This window comes from Apium graveolens, chromosome 1 (genome assembly GCF_009905375.1).
Source record: "Apium graveolens cultivar Ventura chromosome 1, ASM990537v1, whole genome shotgun sequence".
Lineage (NCBI taxonomy): Eukaryota > Viridiplantae > Streptophyta > Magnoliopsida > Apiales > Apiaceae > Apium > Apium graveolens.
This window is the reverse complement of record NC_133647.1, coordinates 177,723,765-177,729,509: the sequence shown is the minus strand read 5'-3', so window position 1 is coordinate 177,729,509 and position 5,745 is coordinate 177,723,765. Positions and strand designations below refer to the sequence as shown.

At 39.6% G+C, this 5,745-nt stretch overlaps 1 non-coding gene across 1 annotated transcript; it reads right to left on the bottom strand.

Annotated features, from left to right (window-relative positions):
• Positions 1 to 2,759: 2,759 nt before the first annotated feature.
• Positions 2,760 to 2,866, bottom strand: LOC141680712 (small nucleolar RNA R71). Its single transcript, XR_012558397.1, has one exon. It is a non-coding gene; the product is annotated as a small nucleolar RNA R71 (small nucleolar RNA).
• Between the last annotated feature and the right edge of the window lie 2,879 nt (positions 2,867 to 5,745).

Here is a 5,745-nt window from a genome sequence, read left to right as displayed (position 1 = left end):
ATATCCAATAAGTAATTATCTTTCACTTGATAAAGATTTCCAGTAAGTTATCTATTTAGATACTTATATTATTGATTAAACTATATATATTATCTTGTGAGCTGTAATGCTCACTCTTGCTTCATTTCTTCATCACACAACAACAGTTAGGAAAGATGGCCAGACTCCAGCAGACCCAGCGCAAAAGCGTGGGAAGCGTCCCGCGTCTTCCCATTGATATCATAGTTGCCATAGCTGCAGAGGTAGATCTATCTGTAGGCCAGGCATTCTACTTTTTGGAATCAATTATGTATAATTATAACTTGTGTTGGATAATGGCAACTAACTGTAAACTTATTAAGTAATCATTTTGGGTTGTAATAACTTTTAATATATGGATTCAAGGACTTGTACTTATTTCAATTTCATCTCTGAGACTATAACGTGTTGTGGTGTGTGTTATTGTGGGGTCACAACATGAGGGTATTTACTTTTAATTAAGACAAGTGATATTTATGGAAAGAAAGACCGTGGCGACCCGGATCCCCGACCCCGGATCTGGGGGTGTTACATCTTGCATATCAATCTAGTAGTCTACAAGACTGAAAATATTAACAACATCTAGTTCTCTTAGGCATTGCAATATGCAGAAATGTTCTACTAAACTTATTAATACATAAGCTACTCTTTCAGCGGATGTTAAGGTGATTATCCGTTGAAAGCTACAATTTCACTAAATTAAATTCTTAAGTGGCATTTATGACACTTTATTACGCTCTATAAAGCTTTGAATTGGTGTATTTGTACTCAAGTTATTGGTGTTTTAATGTGTTTTCTAGTGTTTTTGCATTTTCAGGCATTCTCCAGGTAATTAGGTGAATTAGCATTATTTTGGTGCTAATTTGGTGTTAGGAAGGTGTTGGAATAAAAGCTCGCGAAGACCAGCTTATTGCAGCATGAAAAAGAAGAAAGATGATTTAGGGTTTAGGGTTAGGGTTTCAAGAATCCTGTTTTGAATAGAAGATTGATTTTTGGACTTCTCTGCTGATCAGGGCTGCTATATAATCATAACTTTAGGTCGTTTTTCAGAACTTATCAAAAAGAGACATAACAGAGCTTAAGGAGAAGACGACAAGAGATCTATAGCACAATTCAACAACGGCGAAGACGATCTAGTTTATTCTTGTGAATCTTTTTTTTGAGTTGTAATCTTGGATGCTCGTTTCTTGTTTTGTTGAACCTATACTCTTGTGTTAACTTTATTTTATTTATTCAGTATAAAGACTACGTTTATTATACCATGCTTTCATCGGAACCCACGTTGATGATGAGTCCGATTACGGGCTAATCGTTATTGTGGGGTTCTAGCAGATTTATTTATGGATTTCTTTAGTTGATTTGTTTCGATGCCTTAGTGTGTGGTGATTGTATGATAACCTAGTATTGGTTGTGCGTATTCGTCTTATGAGCGTCGCGAACTTATAAGATAGTGTGTTAATTCTTAATGAAGTGAAAGTGAATTTAAGGATTTAGAACTTGCCATGCTAGCATAGGTTCATGTAATTGATATGCATGATTCGTAGGTAATTTTAACCATCTTACTTGCCCAATGTAATCACGATAGATAACATGTGCATTAAACCGTTATGTTGTCAAATTCTATAGACATATAGGGTCTCAATATAATTGGTGTCTATTCAGCTTCTATCTCTTTTGTGGATGTCTGGTAGTATGGTACTCGTACAACGAAAGTTGGTGTTTATCAGTTTCGTGTTATCTGATTAGTGGCATCACCATTACATGCTAAGGTTAAGAATGAAAAGGCTATTGAATGAAGTACTTAATGAAGTTAGAATCCCATGTTTGTAATATATATTAATTCAATCATTCTTATTCTCTTAGTTATAATTGTTAGTTTAATTTTTAGTTATAAACAATCTCAATTTGTTATTCGTCTTAGCATTGAATAATGGCCATACATTGTTGCATAAGTGCATAAATTATAAAGTTAACCTAAACTAGTCTCTGTGGGAACGGATCTGATTTAAATCTTATACTACTTGCGGACGCGTATACTTGCGTGTATTATTAGCGCGTGTTTAGCGACTAACAAGTTTTTGGCGCCGCTGCCGAGGACTCGGTGTTAATTTTTAGTTTATGTGTTATTCATTAGTGGTCATTAAAGTTCATTGACTCGGACATTGTTACTTATCTGTTTACTTATCTTATTTCAAGTACTCTAGCGAGCGTGTATACATACGCGTTCTCGGTCTCGTAAGAGAAATCTGGATAAAGCCGAGGAACAAGCTGTAGTGGTTCGAAGGGAAGTTGTTGAGGATGAAGAGAGGGTAGAAGAAGAAGAGAAAGTCGAGGAACCAGTTTTAGTAGTGATGGGTGATCAATCAGAAATTCCTAAGGCTCTGATGGACTATTCTCAACCTAAGATCAATGATATTCAGTCGAGCATCATCTGACCAGCCATCTTAGCTAACACTTTTGAGATCAAGTCAAGCACGATTCAGATGATATAGAACTCAGTTCAGTTTGGGGGTTCTCCTACAGAAGACCCCAACATGCACATCAGGGATTTCATCGAGATCTGCGACACTTTCAAGTTCAATGGTGTGACTGAAGATGCTATCAAGCTGCGACTCTTCCCATTCTCTCTGAGAGATAAAGCTAAGTTCTAGTTACATTCCCTACCACCAGGGTCTATCACTACTTGAGAAGATCTTGCTCAAAAGTTTCTCACTAAATTCTTCCCTATGGCGAAGACTGCTGCAATCAGGAATGCTCTTACTCAGTTTGCTCAGCAAACTGGAGAATCTCTGTGTGAGGCTTGGGATCGATATAAGGAGATGCTAAGGAAGTGCCCACACCATGGCATGCCTGATTGGATGATTTTAAATTGTTTCTATAATGGATTGGGTGCTACTTTCAGACCCATGCTCGATGCAGCATCAGGAGGAGCCTTGTAGGCTAAAAGCTACGATGAAGCTTATGAATTGATTGAACCGATGGCTGCTAATGAATACCAAAATCCTTCCCAGAGACTAACTCAGGGAAAAGTAGCAGGAATTCTGGAGTTGGATGCAGCAACTGCTATAGCTGCCCAACTTAAGGCTTTGACGATGAAGGTGGACTCTTTGGCTAATTATGAAGTTAATCAAATCGCTAGTGTCTGTGAGCTTTGTGCTGGTTCCCATGAGACTGACCGGTGTGCTGTTTCTAGTGAATCAGTTGAGTTCGTGAGCAACTTTCAGCGTTCGCAGCAACCTGTGCCATCCACCTATCACCCCAACAACTGCAATCATCCTAATTTCAGTTGGAGCAATGCTCAGAATGCGGTTCAACAGCCTTATCAGCAGTATCCAGCCAAGCAGTACAACCCCCCTAGTTTTCATCAACCGCAATATGCACCAAAACAACAACTTCAGCTGTAACAAGCTAATGAAAAATCTGAATTAGAGGAGTTGAAGCTTATGTGCAAGAGTCAAGTTGTTTCTATAAAGACCATGAAGAATCAAAGTGGACAAATTGCCAATGCCTTGCTAATTCGTCAACCTGGTACATTACCTAGTGACACTAAAGTGCAAGGAAGGAAGGAAGCTAAGGAGCAGGTAAAGGCAACACTTTGAGGTCTGGAAAGGTTGCGAATCCCGAACTAATTCAAGTTTCAAATAAAGAAGCTGGGGCTGAAGAAGAATTAGAGCAGCGGGAAGCAGAAGTGGAACCAAGGAAGACTACTGTTGAGCACACTCCTCCTGAGGGTAGTATAGGGGAGAAACAGATCTATCCTCCACTGCCTTTTCCTAAGTGGCTGCAGAAGAAAAAGCTGGATAAGCAATTTGAGAAGTTTCTGGAGGTGTTCAAGAAACTTCATATCAACATACCTTTCGCTGAGGCTCTTGAGCAGATGCCTAATTATGCAAAGTTTATGAAAGGTATTCTCTCTCGGAAAGTGAAGCTAGATGATTTAGAGACTGTCGCTCTCACGGAGGAATGCAGTGCTGTGCTGCAACAGAAGTTGCCTCCGAAGCTTAAAGATCCTGGAAGCTTCACTATTCCGTGTACTATTGGAAAAGTGTCTTTCGACAGATGCTTATGTGACTTGGGAGCTAGCATCAATCTGATGCCCTTATCAATCCTCAAGCAATTGGACTTCCCTGATCCAAAACTGACTTATATGACTTTGCAGTTGGTCGACCGTTCTATTACATATCTGCGAGGTATTGTGGAGGATGTCTTTGTCAAGGTTGATAAACTCATCTTCCCTGCTGATTTTGTAATTCTTGATTTCGAGGAGGATAAGAAGATTCCCATAATCTTGGGAAGACCTTTTTTGGTAACTGGTCGAACATTGATAGATGTGTAGAAGGGTGAGCTTACAATGCGAGTGCTGGATCCGGATGTAACTTTTAATGTGTTCAATGCCATGAAGTTCCTTACAGAAAATAAGGATTGCTTAAAGGTGGAATTGGTTGATTCTGTGGTTACTTCAGAACTTGATCAATTGCTAAGGTCTGATGCCTTAGAGAAGGCCTTTTTGGGGAATTCTGATAGTGAAGATGATGAAGGGGATGAACAGTTGCAATTTCTGAATGCTTCTCCCTGGAAGAGGAAGATTGATATGCCTTTTGAATCTCTGGGAATGGAGGATTTGAACAAAGCTCCTAAACGCCTCAAGCCATCTATTGAGGATGCTCCTACTCTTGAGCTTAAGCCTTTACCTGAACATTTGAGGTATGCGTTTTAGGTGATGCATCTACTCTGCCAGTGATTATTGCATCTGACCTTTCAGGTAGTGACGAGGAGAAGCTTCTGAGATATCCGAGAGAGTTCAAATTGGCAATTGGTTGGACTATAGCAGATATTAAGGGAATCAGGCCTTCTTATTATATGCATAAAATTCTGCTAGAGGAAGGTAACAAGCCTACGGTTGAGCAGCAAAGAAGACTTAATCCGATCATGAAGAAAGTAGTGAAGAAGGAAATTCTTAAGTGGCTGGATGCAGGGATTATCTATCCTATTTCTGACAGTTCATGGGTAAGCCCAGTTCAATGTGTGCCAAAGAAAGGTGGAATTACTGTGGTAGCAAATGAGAAGAATGAGCTCATCCCTATTCGAACAGTCACGGGATGGATAGTTTATATGGACTACAGGAAGCTGAACAAGGCCACTACGAAGGATCACTTTCCTCTTCCGTTTATTGATCAAATGCTTGACATGTTGGCTGGTCATGAGTACTACTGTCTTCTGGATGGCTATTCGGGCTATAATCAGATTTGTTTTGTTTCAGAAGATCAGGAGAATACTACCTTCACTTGTCCATTTGGTACTTTCACCTTCAGACGAGTTTCTTTTGGTCTATGTGGTGCACCAGCCACATTTCAGAGATGTATGATGGCCATCTTTTCTGATATGATTGGCCAGAATGTGGAGGTATTCATGGATGACTTTTCTGTATTTGGCGATTCTTTTGATGAATGCTTACAGAATCTTGGACACGTTCTCAAGAGGTGTGTTGAGACCAATCTGGTTCTCAATTGGGAGAAATGTCACTTTATGGTGCGACAAGGAATTATTCTTGAGAATTAGGTTTCTAATAAGGTTCTTGAGGTGGACAAAGCCAAGGTGGGGGTCATTGAGAATCTTCGTCCACCTATTTCTGTTAAGGGAATTCGCAGTTTTCTTGGTCATGCGGGTTTCTATAGACGTTTCATCAAGGACTTCTCTAAGATTTCGAAGCCATTGTGCAGTTTGCTA